General features: G+C 43.7%; 1 long non-coding RNA gene across 1 annotated transcript in view; it reads right to left on the minus strand.

Annotated features, from left to right (window-relative positions):
* Window positions 1–7766: 7766 nt before the first annotated feature.
* The window catches only part of LOC130544013 (uncharacterized), a 51907-nt gene continuing 44355 nt past the window's right edge, over window positions 7767–15318 (minus strand). Inside the window, exons 3-4 of the long non-coding RNA XR_008959864.1 lie at window positions 12027–12277; window positions 7767–11078 (exon numbers count right to left, since the gene is read on the minus strand). This is a non-coding gene — a long non-coding RNA (uncharacterized LOC130544013). The remainder of the gene's footprint in view (window positions 11079–12026; window positions 12278–15318) is intronic.

Genomic DNA, 15318 nt, shown 5'->3' on the forward strand with positions numbered 1-15318 from the left:
TGGGGCGGGGAAGTGACTGGGCCCTCCACCGCATCGTCTCCCACACTATTCTAAATGCGGATTTATGAAATGAAGACAATGGAATGGGGGAGGGGACTTGACCAAAAAACCAGATGTTACTATCCTGGGGTTTGCAGTTATGTGGGCCAAACATCTGTAGGGTGAACCGAATTATTCCTTTTGTCCCGGGGCAGTGTGGTGTCAGGGACCACCCATTCCTTCCAAGCAGAGGTGGGCAGTTGGGCGGGCTCCACTGTTAGTGGTATGAGGTGCTACTGTAAAGTGGTGGGCCTCCCACGTGAGCAAGACTTCCGCCACATAGAGGTTTTGGCCCGTTGTTTCTAGAAAGCCCTCTAAAACAGACCCCAGATAGCCATGGACCAAATTTATAAGGAGCTTGGGCATGGTGGGAACAGGAGGATGTGAACAGATTATGAAAGAACAAAATATCCACCACATGGTTTTATACTAGAAGTGATTTCTGAAAAGAATAATCATAAAAAAAAAAAAAATCCTAGTCATGGGCCATGGCCCCAAGAATCTCAATGTCTAAACCATACGGGCCTATTCTGGGGAGAACCATCTCCCTTCTTCTTAAGTGAACCATTAGCTTAAACCATAAACTCTCCCGAATAGCAGAACGAAAGAGTGCAAGGAGTCTTAAACTTTATCCTGACTAATCGCATCATTTCCCCTCCTGGGGAAAAACATTCAAAGACGCAGAGCAGACAGCTTTCAAAACTGCAGACCAGTCCTCTGTGCTTTAGAAGCAGAATGTCATGGTGAGTTCTGGATCAGACAGATCTGGTGTCAGGCCCTGGGTCTGTCACTTCCTGTCACTTCACCTCTCAAAGTCTCCGTTCCTGTACCTGTCAGGTCAGGGTAAATCAGGGTAACGAGATCGAGGTCAGTCAGCAAAGGCCGCTCCACCACAAGCGTGGCACCAGCCCCTGCCAAAGCAGCATTAATAATAAGAAATGTGTTTGACTTAGGTAAAATGAGAAGATTCCGGGGGAAAATAATAATAACTTTTAGTGGATTGGCAGAAAAGGGGAAAAAAATCAAATATGCTGCTGTCGAAGTTTTCCCCCAGAGCCCTGGGGTTTCTCAAGCCTGGTCTTCCAAGACCACAGGGGCAACGTGAAGCTGGGAGGGCCGGCTTCCAGGACCTCCCACCCCACACCTACTCCCTCCTCGTCCAGAGAGACTTTGCAGCTTTCCCTTTTCCAAACTGGCTTACACCCTACTGGAGAAGATACAGATAGATGTAAGGACACGTCATCCTCCCCCACGATACTCCAGTCGTTTCTGGAAGGCACAGCACACACATGACTGAATGTGCAAGGCTGGGCAACCTGAGACAAGCCAACTACCATGTGTGCATCTCGCCTCTGCAATGAAAGGCTTGGACCAACCACCCCCCAGGTCTCCCTTGGGTGCTAACAGCCTCACCTCTTCCCCCAAATGCAGAGCCCCCTGCATCATGGGAACAAGGGCTTCCTTTCCCTTCTAGATGGAGAGAAGCCATTATACACCTCCCACCCCCGTTAATGCAAGAGACTCAGACCGGGCCACCCCATCACTCACTCCTCTGTGCCACCTGAAGTTTTTCCTGCAGCCTCTCCTTCCCCTGAGGGCTGTGAAGAAGAGGAGGGAGGGAGGGAGGGAATTTCAAAAGGAGCCAGGTGTTTCTCCTCGTTCTAACTCCCACTAGGGCCCCCGATATCATCCTGGCAAGGAGGGAAGAAGTAGGGCTCACTCTGCACGTGGGGGAGGCAAAGCGGCTTTGAGCAATCCCGACGACGGTTGCCATGAAGCGCCGGCTGCCCATGTTTGTTGAACTCGGAGACTTGAATAATATTGTGCGCTTTATCTTTATAGCCTCTTTTATGCTAACAGGCCTAGGGGTAGCCAAAAAGGGCAATGCACTGTGGTCTGCTAAAAGCCTTGCCGTTTGATTGCTTCATAATTCCTCCATTCATCTAATTTGGAGTGCGCATTCGAGCAACAAACCTGTCTGTCACCCTTAACAAGCTCTTTGGGACAGACCGGGAACAATCTCCCATAATGTAAACAGCCTTCTCCTTCGGCAGGGAAAGAAAGCACACAACACGTTTTTAACACTCATAGATGTAATTGCTTTGGACTTTCCACTCGTGGTATTGGATTCCTCAATTCCCCGGACTCCTCATCAACGGGCATCTTTGAAAACCTGCTTTCCCCTATTCTTTCCTCCAAGCTGTTTCATGCACATTTTCTTAACACCTTCTATGCACAAGCCACCACACCAGATGAGGGGGAAGATGGGACCCTCTGTAAGATTTGAGCTTGACTTCTTGGAAAAAGAGCCACTGTACTAAAGGGTAAGGAGAATGTGGTTTTGACTTCAGGTCTCCCACTCAGTGGTTGTGTGACCTTGGCAAGTTAACTATCTTCTTCCATCTAAGTTTTGTCATTTGTAATGTGAGGTCCAAATGTTTGCTACACATTGTGGAGATCAAATAGGATATTTCTGCTCACCCACCTATCCACCCACCTCCACTCCTCTCTGACCAGGCATTCTTCATAAACATGCAGGCACAGACACACTGCAAGGGGAAGAGAGAGTGAGGGAGAGGGAGAGGGAGCAAGAGGAATTTCCCATCAAGTAAATATGGATTTTATTTCAGTTCTTCATCCGCTTCCCAGAAAATCAAGACCCTCCCTCTGTTAATGGAATGTCTTAATTCGCACGATGTGATAGCTGACATAATTGAGTAGAGGAAGGATCCAGAGTAGACCTTACCCCAATTCAATCAATCTGAGTAAATCGTCAAACATCTGTAGGTACAGAAATGGTTTAAAATTAAGACAATGCTCGAAAAAGAGATCTACCAAGTCACCTGGGGGAAATTTGAGGCATGCCAAATCAAAGACGACACTGCCAATTACGTCCTAAAGTTGGAAACCAACCTGATCGATTGATTTCACTGCTTTGACAAGATTGACCATTTGTTTTGACGTCATAAAAAAACAAAGGCTCTATTGCAAATGTCATGAGAGTCGTGGGACCATTTCTTGACAGCCATCAAAAGTGGGTAAATAAGGGATGTGCCTCCTTTTTGAATGAGTACGTGAAGAAGTCGGTGACAGAGGAACACTAAAAACGTAGGGTATGAACAGCTTCTTTACTTTATGGAAACGGTCGATGGCGCTGAAATGATGAGTGACAGAATGAAATCTGAACTAGATACATAACCGTAGAAGGATAGAGAATGACCAAAGGGTAGTTAAGAAACTTCATGGAGTCTACGTAGCTGAGCCTGGAGCTAGGTATTTTAGGGAAGTTAAGAAGTTAACAGAGGTAAAAGGGTTTGTTTGTTTGGGTGCTCCATTTTGTTCTGCTTTAGATCTGCTGGAGACCACAATTATAAAATTGTGTCTGTCACGCTTACCAAACCAAGAGGACCTGGAGGGCTAGGATCTGCTATTAGCGTCCCAGGGTCCAGAGCCAGGCCCAGCTTACAGGAAGCCTTTAATAATGATGATGCCAGAGACTATGATGACAGCAATAAGAAGAATAGTAGTTATTGCAACTAAAATAACAGTATTTAATATTTATTCAGCTCTTACTATGTTCCAGACACATTTCTAAGAATTACATGTAATATATATGCCTATACAAACACACATGCACACACACACACTTGCATTTAATATTTACAAACTCCCTCAGTAGAGATAATACTAGTTTTCTGACACTTGCAGAATTTAATTTAATATCCTTTTGTTCCTGAGAATACCCAATTCCTTGCCAGTCCATTCAGCCACTACCAAGGGCCGTGGCTGTCTAACTGAGCTCGTAGCAAGTCTCCCATGGGAGAGAGAAAGGACCCTGACAGCAAGAGGGAGACACTGCCAGAAGGGATGAGAAGGCCAGCTTTCTCTGCCCTGAAGCCCATAAAGCCCAAATCTTAATGGGGAGCGGTCCCTGAACAGAGGGATTACGAGTCATTTTTATCTTTCCCTTTGTGTGTGGTATTCTAAATATTTAACAATGAAACTGTATTACTTTTAAAAGACATCAAGAAAAACATTGAAGAACCATTTTTTAAAGAAAGAAAGATGCTATAGTCCATGACATGAATTTGATTCAACAGTAAAATATATGATGCCAGGACACGTTACAATCAGTGTCGCAATGGCAAGACAAGAAGTAATGTCATTACAAACACTGGCCGGGACTTACTTGATTTTTCTGTCCAGTTTGAGGCCTGACCTGTCCAAGCCCTGAAAATGGTAATAAAAATGATTTGGGGGAAGAAAAACAGGACCTCTCTAGGAAGGTTAAGAAAGCTGGGATGAAGGAAAATAAGAGAGACAACTTATCAACTGAATTCAAGTGTATGAAGATTGTCATAAAAATGACATTGGCCAGCTGTTCACCAACCCCATTTGGGACAACACAAGGAAAAATGTCTCACATGGCAGTGAAAGGTGGTGTTCAGCAAGACGGCCTTCCCGAAGACAAATGTGGTAGACACTGAAAGCTCATAGCTCTCTGTCCCTGGAAAGACTTAAAACTAATATAAACAGGCAACTCTTTTGGTCTGTACGTGATAGTTTTGCATGGAGCCTGACATGTTACAATCTTGCAATTCTAGCCTAGCTCTGATGGACTTAATCTACTGCATTTGCATTGGAGCTAGGATGCGAGAGCTTCATGTGGTGTTGTAAGCAAAACAAAATTTCTCCCTGATGTGCTTAAGAGTTAACTCACTTGTAACCACATTACCATCTCACGAAACAGTTGAAAAAAACAATCTCCTCCAAAATGTTCCCTCTGAAAGCAACTTTGTAACAGAAACAATTTTAGAATAATATTGAATCTCCACTCATGATTTCTTTCTTGTTGAGCTGTATTGAAAACTGGAATTATAATTGGACATGGTGGAGTCATTCAACTGGAACCCATTAAATTGATGTTGCCAAAACCATGGTATTCTGGTTTCCTTTTTAGGGGTAAATTAAAAGAATATCCATGTTCCTGCACAAATAAACTCAATAGGTCTAGTTTCCTATATTTCATACTTACTTAGTATTTAGTCAACGAATGTTCATTAGACATATTACAACAGGCCAAATATGTATGTGATATTTTATGATATTTAAAGAATGTCCCTATGTATAATCTTATCTGGTCTTATAACAATATTGCTAAGCAGGCCCAGAATATTATCTTTTTAATGATTCTGAAACTAAGGTTCAGAAAAGTTAAATGACTTATTCATGCCCACTCAGCTCACAAACATTTAAGACTAAAACAGGGGCCATAAGACTAATCTTTCACATCTTTTTGTATTCCACCATGCCTTCCTACATTCTCCATCCTTTAGGGTTTTACAGAATACTTGGTGACACGCAGTTGAAAAGGTAAAGAATATTAAGATTAAATAACTCCATAAGGCAATGCAATGTCAGAGGAACCCATACAATCAAACAGTTGAAGAGTGGCATAAATCACAAAGGCTGCTAGAATTTAGAAAGCCAAGAAATCATGGTGACCTGAAGGGTCAAGCCCTAATGAAGGAAATGGGACTTGATATCCTGAAATGCAGATAAAGTTCTGTAGACTAAGAAATGAAGCAGGGAGGAAATGTTTCAGGTAAAGTAAATGGTAGAAACACTCAGTGGGAATATCACTGGCGTTTCAGAGGACCATGATGAGATTCGTAGGAGTGCAGTGTTCACATGGTCAGTGGGACCTGGAAGAATTTTGAATGGAGGCAGAATTCATATTGTACTGAGTGTCTTACTTGAGGCACTTTATTTTTTTTATTTTTTTAAGTAGGCTCCACTCCTGGCACAGAGCTCAACCTGGGCCCTGAACTCATGACCCTGAGATCAAAGCCCTGAGATCAAGACCTGAGCTGAGATCAACAGTCAGACTCCTTACCCAACTAAATACTTGGGGGCCCCGAGGCACTTTAAAAGCCTGATATCACTTACATCTTGAAGTATGCTAGAGGTGGTTATATTGCCTATTTTCCAAATGGGGAAACTGAGGTTTCAGCCACATTAAATGGTTTGTCAAAGGTCACAGAGCTGTTATGATGGGGGGGGACCCACAAATTCCTGCTGTCCTGGAAAGCATTCCTCATTTCATTTTGTCTTTACCTCTCCTTCCGGAAAGAAATGTACTCTTTCTTCTTCCCTTTAATCAGGACTGGATTTATGATGGAAATGTGGCAAAAGTGACATTTCATGACTCCCAAGTCTAGGTCTTAAGAGACCTTGTTGCTTTGGTTTTTGTCCATTGAAACATTACTACCCTAAGACCACAATATAAAGCAGCAGGCCTAGCCTCCTGGAGGCTGAAAGGCCACATGGAGCAGAGCCGAGGCACCACAGCCAATAGACAGCATCTCTTCCCAGGGATAAGTGGGGACCTCTGGGACTTTCCAGTCTAGCCATCCCTCCAGCTGAATGCAACTGTACCGGTGAGCCCAGGTGAACCCAGAAGAGGAGCCACTCACCCACCATGCAGAAGTAATAATTCTTGGGTTTGGGGCTTTTTGTTTTGGGGGTGGTTTCTAAGCCAAATTCTTTCTATCATACAATGCCACTTCCTGAAATTTCAGGCCAGTGAGATTGGACTTTATCCAGTTATTAACTGAGAATTATTGAAGTATTTGAGCTATGGAATGAAATGAAGAGAATACTCTTGCAACAATTAGGTTGTCATTCTAAGCTTCTGGAGAAGAAAGCAGAGGCACTTCATCAGTGATTGTAATAATCCAAGGTCTCGTTCATAAGTATTAAAGAGGTAGTTTAGACCGAGAATGCTAATTGCCTACTTCATTTTCCATTCTCTCATTCTTTCTTAATAGAAACCCCCAATTTTTCTGATCACATGGCCATCCAGAATAAAAGCTACAGGTCCGAGCCTCCCTTGTTTATAGTTATGGACATTAGACTATGTTCTGGCTGTTCAATTACAGCAGAAATGTTATATGGGAGTTTCTTTTGCCCCACTTTTCCTTGCTTTTTCATAGTACTGTCAGCCTAAAGCACAGATTTGCAGACTCACACTGAGCCACCATCTTGGATCATGAAGACAAGGGCCACACATGCGATACAGTAGAGCTGACAGATACCTGCTTCGCTGATGTCCCCATGGTGCCACTATCCCAACCCTCCTACCACTGCTTTATTCTCATGTCAGAAAACTATTATCTCAATTAAACTACCTTTACTTTGGAGTTTTGTCACATGCAGGTCAGCAGCTATCCTGAGAAGTGAGTGCAGGGAAGATGTAGGGAAGGAAACACGAGAGAACCCTGGTGTCTGCTGAGGTAGAGGAGATCAAGTTGATATCCACAAATTTAAAAAGTTTTGGGTCTGGGTGATGAAAATCACTAAGCATTTTCCCTCTTTTATCTACTCAGTTCCTACTCCACAACCAACACACCAGCGAGATATGCAATCGTGGGCATTTGCACAGTCAGCCTTCTCATTCTGTGCTCTGAACCCCACAAGGACAAGTTCAGAATGGTTGTCCAGTCCCAAATGCACCAAGGTGGGAAAAGTTCATGGTACGCATAGCACGGTCATAAGAGAAGGCTGACCAAGGTCAACATTTCAGTTCCTCTCTTATTAGAAATAGAGTTTTAAACCTATACTGTTTCATTAAAAAAAGTAATGTTATTTGGGGTAGAAAGAAATGGGTCTGAAGGTGACTGGGACACATCAGTCAACAAAAGAAACAAAGACACCTTCCTTCACAGAGCTTGCATTCTGGAAAGGAAAGGCCAGCGAAGAGCAATACACATGAACAGTAAAGTCAATGATATGCTATGTTAGTGATACATACCGTGTAAAAGAGGGGGGGGAAGAGCAGGTGGGACCAGCAGTGTCCTCAGTGAGACTGGGTAGGGGGAGAAATATTCATTCAGCAAGATCCGTACTTTGCTAGAAGGCACATTTGCCAGAGTATATGGAACATTCTAGGAAAAAAGTTTGTAAACATCCAAAAAAGTTGTGTATTTACTCTAGATTAATTTGCAGGAATAATAACAAATGCATTTACTCTCTTTGGGTCAATGAGATTACCTGAGTAGTTGATCTAAACATGTGTAAGAACTTCCTAGTTTCGAAAAATAAAAAGTTCAATAGAATTAACATTACCAAATATACTGTTTAATAATTAAAATCATATAATAACTACAATCATTTTAATATAGCTCATGTTTCTTGAGCTCCTACTGTGCTAATTGCTTAACAGAGATGAACTCTCAGAGGAGATGGTCCTTGGGCAGCAGGACACCCTACTGAAGCACTTTTTAAGAACAGAAACGGAAATGTGTTCTTAATTTCCACAAAAACACGTGTGTGACTTTTCGTGTGTGTGTGTGTGTGTGTGTGTGTGTGTGTGTGTGTGTGTGTGTACCAACCCTGTAAATACTGGGGTATGCTTGCCTTGGGCACCTGGAGAGTTTAGTAAATATTTAGATGCCAGCTGGCTAAAATAACATTAACTAAAACCTTTTTGAATATGCTCTGGGCTGGGGGATGGGTTGTGGTATAAATTTATTGGCTGCTATTTAAATGAAAAGAATTACAATGCACCATAATGTTCATTCTAATCAAGTGATGCCCAGAGATTGAATTTCAGGCTGTAAATGTGGTGTGCACATTTGTCTCTGAATGGGACCTTGCGTCCCAGCTGTTGAAACATTTGTGGGAAGGTGAAAGTTTTGTGGACTAAGAGATTCCTGCGGCGGGGCATACGCTTCATGCAGCCAAAGATGTTTTCACTGAAAGACAAATCATCTCGTTCTTCGTATAACACAGTCATTCTGGGTCTGCGTAAGCAAAACTTATTCTCCCAACAAGAGGGGTCTTGGACGGTGCAGAAGATCTGTCAAGAGAGGAAGAGCAGTTTCTCCTTCTGAAACAGGGGTAACTTAGAAGAGCAGGATTTTGGACAACCTTCGAGATATTAGCCGAGAGGACCTCAAGTGTTTTTAAGCAATTATTCAGTTGCCCTGAGATATTATTTTATTTGTGGCAGGGGTAAGCAAAAATAGACAAATGAGGGCGTTGACAAAGTGCTTAATTATCTCCTCAGAAATGATGCTGAGTTAACTCCACCCCAAATCTCTGTAGAATGAAGCCAAACCAGAATTTTAAGTGGCTCATCAAAAAGTCCATGAATTTAGTTACTGCCAGAATGAGGATCGAGGCCCAGGACATCTGATTCTGAAGTTAATATGTTGGGCCAGCATGCTTACCAACACACCCTCACACAGGCTCACTCTCTCGCTCTGTCACACACACACACACACACACACACACACACACACACACACAGGTTCACACTGCATACATACATTATGGAGCTGACTGACCAAATTTCCTTTTGTCCCCTTTAAACATCTAAGACTCCTGCAATAGATGAGTTTTGGACTGTTGTTTGGACAAGCAGCCTCTGTTCCCTCTTCCTTTAACAATGGTACCCAGATCTTTCTCTTAGAAACAGCCTTTTCCCAGATCAACTTCAGGCTGCCTTCTACTCCAGCTTCAAGAACATGATCACTTCAGTCTTGGCCAGAGACCTGCATTCCCCTGGCCACAGGGCTGGTTCATGGTTGTGCATATGAACTAATCTAAGCCAGACCTGGTGAGACATTTTCTGGGGCTACAAGGAGAAAGCCAGGTTCTCCTGCCTTGCCGACATGACATTGGAAGGGACTAATTCAGTCATCATGCCAACATATGGAGTTTGAGAAAGAAACCAGACTTAGAAAAAGCAGGTATGGGTCAGAGATGGAAATGGACCAGCTCCCGAGCACTTCTGAGTCCTCAATCCAGCCCTGCCCCCACACTTTTACATGAACTTATAAAACACCATTTTATATAAGCCAATTTAGACTGTGTTTTCCATTGCTTCCAACAGCGAAAGCCCCAAGGGATACAGTTCTCCTTCCCAGGAAAGACAGGATAGGAGAGGGACAGGCCCAATTAACTGAGCAGAGCAGGCCTCAGCATCTTAAAGAGGGGTATAGAACAGAAAATGTGAGTTCAGGGGCCAAGAAAGCTGCAAAAAGTCGTTCCTGAAGCTCAGCATCCCCCTCCCCAATTGTACAGCGAGATGAGGGCTCTTTCCTCCCTACACGGTCTCCGTCTTTAGGTTCCTGGAGTTTCGGGAAACAGCAGCGAGCTCAAATATTGTCATTGAGAAGATAAGGAGCATAATCAAGGGGCAAAAGTTTTGTTTGGCTGTGTAGTACTCTCTCTTTTCCCTCTTCTCCCTCTCTCTCTCTCTTTCTCTGTCTCTGTCTCACATACATATCCATGCAACCTCCAGACCCCACTATAAAGGAACTTTGAGAGGAGACACCACGCCTTTTCCTGTTTCTCTCCTCTATCTCCAAACTGTACAGAGAAAAATATCCCAGCATCATGATGGCTGTAACATAATCCAGGCTAGATGCAGAAATTGCAAAGCTGAGGCTGAAATCGACCCCACATCCTTAACTCAATCTTACCGAATCTCTTTAAAACAAAATAAGAAAGGAAAAGACAAAGACAAATCATCCTGGGGAGAATGGTCGCCTAAGTAAACCGTCGAGTTTGGTTGGTCTGTCTTTTGTCAGGGGGGCCCAGACTCTGCCTGCACTGTCAATGTACTTCTGTTGAGAATTATCACTGGCTGCATAAACAAGGCATATCTTTTCATGGCAGCAATAACACACACACACTCCCTCTCTCTCTCTCTCTCTCTCTAGTGCTTTCTGGCTGTTCTATTGCTCTGTCCCAGACTGCAACTGCAAGGTTCTGTGTTCAGAATGACTTAAAGGGGAAACAGTGTATTTCCTAAAATGAGGGCATCCTGCTGCCTCTTCTCCTCCCTTTACCTCTAGCCTCCGAGGCTTCGAACACACACCGAGGCAAACAAAAGCTGGGAAGCCAGGGCAACTGCCCGGCAAGGGTTAAAACCAGATCAAAATCCAACAGCACGCTTCACCACGTCTTCTGCATGACTGGGACTGCAATCGATCTGCGGCGGTTCATTTTCTCCCTGGAATCTCTGCCGACTGAGAACAAACACAAACACAGGTGAAACCAATAGGAAGCAGACTAAGGGCTTTAAGAGTCCTGACCAACCTGTGTCAGAGAGCTCTCCCTTCGCAGATGGGGCAATTAATAAAAGAGGAGAGCGGTATGCCTCTGTCAAGGTGCCTTTAAGTGCTAACAATCCTCTTTTGTCTTCTTACTGCAGCGTAAAGATGGGCTCTGGTTCAGAATAAGGGCTGTATTGTGCCCCAGTTGACTCTTACACAGTGTCCCAGTAATAGCAGAGGGCCAGGTGTCCTACCCCCCCAGGTTCAAAACAAACATGAAACATATTTTTTCCCCTGCTAGCATTTTAAGTGCTGATGTGACCACTAATCTGGGGGAAATTCAACTTTATAAGTTGATTGGCCTTTCAAAAGTATCTGAAAAGGAAGGACTTGCCATCAAAGCATTTGCCGGTTTGGGCGCACAGATCTTGCTGCTTACGGATGCTGATTGCAAATGTGTAATCCCTGCCCTTCAGACGACGGCTAGGGTTTATTAAAGTCATTTAAGACTGAACCTGTAGCAGGTGGAGAAACTGAAGTGTCAGGGTCACAAGCAGAAGAGGAGGGCATATGATTCTTTGTGCCAATGTGAGCCCTGGTATTCTGGTGAATTTCCAACTTAGCTGACTGCCTGCTGCCTCAGTCCCTCACCCCTGTCGTCGGGTCCTGAAGCCACTGCCATGGTAGACAATAACCACTGTTCTTCCTTTGTGAGCCAGGCCCAGGACATCGGAAATGTGTCTGCCGCTCCCAAGGCAGCTACATGAAACTGAGAATGTGCTCTGCTACCCAAACTCAATGCCAGCCAAGGACCTGGTTTGCGCCTAGTCGACATGCCAATCTCTCATAATTCCTGTCCCACAGACATCACAATACCACAAGGAGAAGAGCACATTAGATATTCCATTGTGTGCTCCTTACCTTGAAACCTTTGTGATGGATGACTCCAGGTGGCCATTGGCTATCCATGGGCCTTCTCTTGGAACTTCCCTGTGGTTCACCGTTCAGAGAAACGGGTTTCTGGAACAGGCATATAAAGAAAACTCATCTCCTCAGACAGCTGAGTAGAGTTCATAGAACATTCAGTAGGCTGTTGTTTGTTGTTGCTTCTCTTTTGATGTTGGGGGGTGCACTTCCCATGTGGGCTGAGGGTCAAGCAATGATTTACCGAGCTAGAATTAAAACCAAAAATTTAATTAAATTCAACAAACATCTCTTGAGTTCCAACCTAACTGGTTCCCACCTTCAGTTTTAATGCCTATTCAAATCGAAGTACATTTCTAAACTGAAAGGAAACTTCCAGTTTACCTCGTTGAACAACCTAATTTAGAGGTGAATGCCAGAGAAGCCAAGCAATTTGGGAGAAATCATAAACCTAGAGGCAGAGCCAGGGCAAGGCCAAGCTCAGACCTCTTGACCCAAAAGACACTAGGGCTCTCTCTTCCACACTCCTTCCTCTCCATCTCTTAGCCTATGACATTCTTTTTTTTTTTTTTTTAATGCACTAAGTCTCACCCTTAGTGAGACTTACCCTCCCCCCAACCCTGTGATTTGGAGAAATAAGAAGGAGGAAACCGCTCTGTTAACTCCTCATTCAAAAAAAGTTGAGAACAACTCATTCACAGTTGTTCTGACAGAGCAATATCCATGTTTACCTCAGGTGAGGAGTACGTAGGGAACAGAAACATCAACTATGTTCAGACAAGAGATCACATCTGTTATAAAAGATACCATGAGAAAACAGCATTTCCACATGAAGACTAATATAGTTGTTGGCTCACCTCACAGTAAAATTCTCTCTCGCAAATTATTTGCTGTTCAATTCCTACCATAGTTGATGGCCCTCCGCGGTTTTCAAAAGAAAGTTCTAACACCTTACCTTAGTGCTCTATTTATACGTGAAATGATTTCTGCTTCCCACCCTCTCCTCCTTACCTATACTGGAAACATTATCCCTAAAACCTGTTCTTTCTTTCTTCTATAGAGTTGAGGCAAGGCATGTAAGTTAGAAACCTGACATTTTCCAGCATCCTTGGTTGCTAGGTATGACCCATGATTAAGTCCTCCCAATGCGAGAAGAAAGGGTATGCGAAACCCAGGTCTGAGCCTTAAAGCAACACATGTGTTCTCCCACACTCCTTTGCCCCTTCCCATGGTCTGGAACATAGTGAGAAAACTGCTTCAACCAGTTAAATGAGGCAACAGTCAAGGAAGGGATGAAACAAAGAATAGAAGGAAACTGAGTCCTTGAATAACCACAGGAAGCAGAGTTGCATACCAGCCGGGACCACCCAGACTCTTACACTAGAGAGAAATAACATTCTTTCTTACTGAAGCTATTTCGTGTTTAGCTCTCTTTGAGAGAATAACGTAGCCTTTACCCTAATACATACCCATTTGTCTTAGGTTGGGTTTCCTAGGAATCGGATTCTGAGATATATATATGCAGGGGATTTATTGGGAAGGACTTTCAATATTAAGAGGGAGAAGGGGCAGAGCATTTGGCAGAGAAGGATTTGAACTACATGCAGTAGTAACAGAAGCCACAGGTAATTCTAGAGGAAACCCTGAATTTGAAATGGTTCTTCTTGAGGCAAGAAGACTAGACATTGAGACCTCGATATTGACAGATCATTACAAGCCGGTGACTCTTGGAGAAGAGAGGGGAATACAAGTAAGCATCCTGTCTTTGGCTAAGGAAAATACCTGGATATGGGCTCAGTCAGCCGCCTAGAGCCACCAACATGTCCAATAGTTGAGGCTGAGCACCTCAGCTCTGGAGGCAGATCTGGATAACGCACCAACAGCAGCAACCACTTCAGTGCACCCCGGGCATCTCTCAGACCCACTTGTTTCATATCACAAGTTCTTAGAACAGCAAATCCTAGATTCTGGTTGGTCTCTTCCCTTGCAGAAACTTACTCAAAAAAGTACACAACTTCAGCCCCAACCACTGCATCTAATTCTTATCATCCCCTCTTCTGTCATTTTTTCAAAATCCCCTCACTCTCAGCTAATGCCTCTGCTGGTCTAGATAGCTTAATGATTCAGAACTTCATCCCTAAAAGAACTTCTGTGACTCTGGTTTCCAAGCTCTTCTCAGGCTTTTGCCATAACTTCTGTCCCTTGGGCAAGGGCGTACTATGAGATACTCCCTGGATCGCCTGGTAAAAAATACAGTTCTCTGCATTCCTAATATAACAACATCCCTGCTTCCCCCTGATAGTTAGGGTCAACTACTCCTGGGAGGATGGTGACTCCATTCTTTTGCCTGTCACTTGGTACAAGGAAGCCTAGTGATCAGATGATAACAATAGCCTAAAGTTTAATGGGGCTTTTGCTGTGTCTCCTGGTGGAAGCATTTCCCCCTTGAAAACCAGGAATCCTAAATACACGGGTCCCAGTGTTGCACAGAGAAAAAGTACAAATTTCCCAAGTGGGTCCCTGGAAGTGATGATAAAAAAATTCACTTCTGCTTCCACTCATATATTCCTGGATTCATGCATTCTTCCTGTTGTAAACAGAACAACATTTAATCATCACTGATACAGAGTGGGTAGTACGTCTTAGAGGATGATGCTCTATTCTTCCTGGGTATCATCTCTAAACTAGTGCTTCACTTGTGCTAGGCCAATGCATAGACCTGTCACGTTGGCAGGTGGGTATGGTGAGTGATAGAACCGGTGTATTCCATGGTCGTATCCTACCACGTCACTTCCTTTGCTGAAAAGTGTGCCTTGGTCTTACATGATATTATATGAGAGTCTTTGTTGGTGTTTGTATACTGTAACGATGACTAAGTCAAACTCATATATGAATATGTGACAATTCCAGTCAAGACAAATGGTGTCCCTTCCGGGATGTAAGATTCCAGTGCAACAAACTTGCCACCACACAGGACCTGCTCTCCTCAAAGGACTGTGTTATAGTAGCAGTGATTGCTACTGAGCATTGATCTACGTTGCTGACACATTGGATATTAACCAGCAATAGCTAGGTCAGCCTTGGTGAGTTGCAGTCCATGCAATTGAGTCCATGAAGAGCCTTTTCCATTCCAATATAATTATTCATTCATGCATCTACTACGTTGATGAGAGAGAGCTGGCTAACGTCAACTGGTGAAGTCTATTGCTTCTTCCTTGGTGGATGCTTTCTGGAGGCTTTAACACATAACACGAGGGTAGTTACTCCTTGTACTCCATTCCATAGGTCT

Source organism: Ursus arctos, unplaced genomic scaffold, assembly GCF_023065955.2.
Source record: "Ursus arctos isolate Adak ecotype North America unplaced genomic scaffold, UrsArc2.0 scaffold_18, whole genome shotgun sequence".
Classification (NCBI taxonomy): Eukaryota; Metazoa; Chordata; class Mammalia; order Carnivora; family Ursidae; genus Ursus; species Ursus arctos.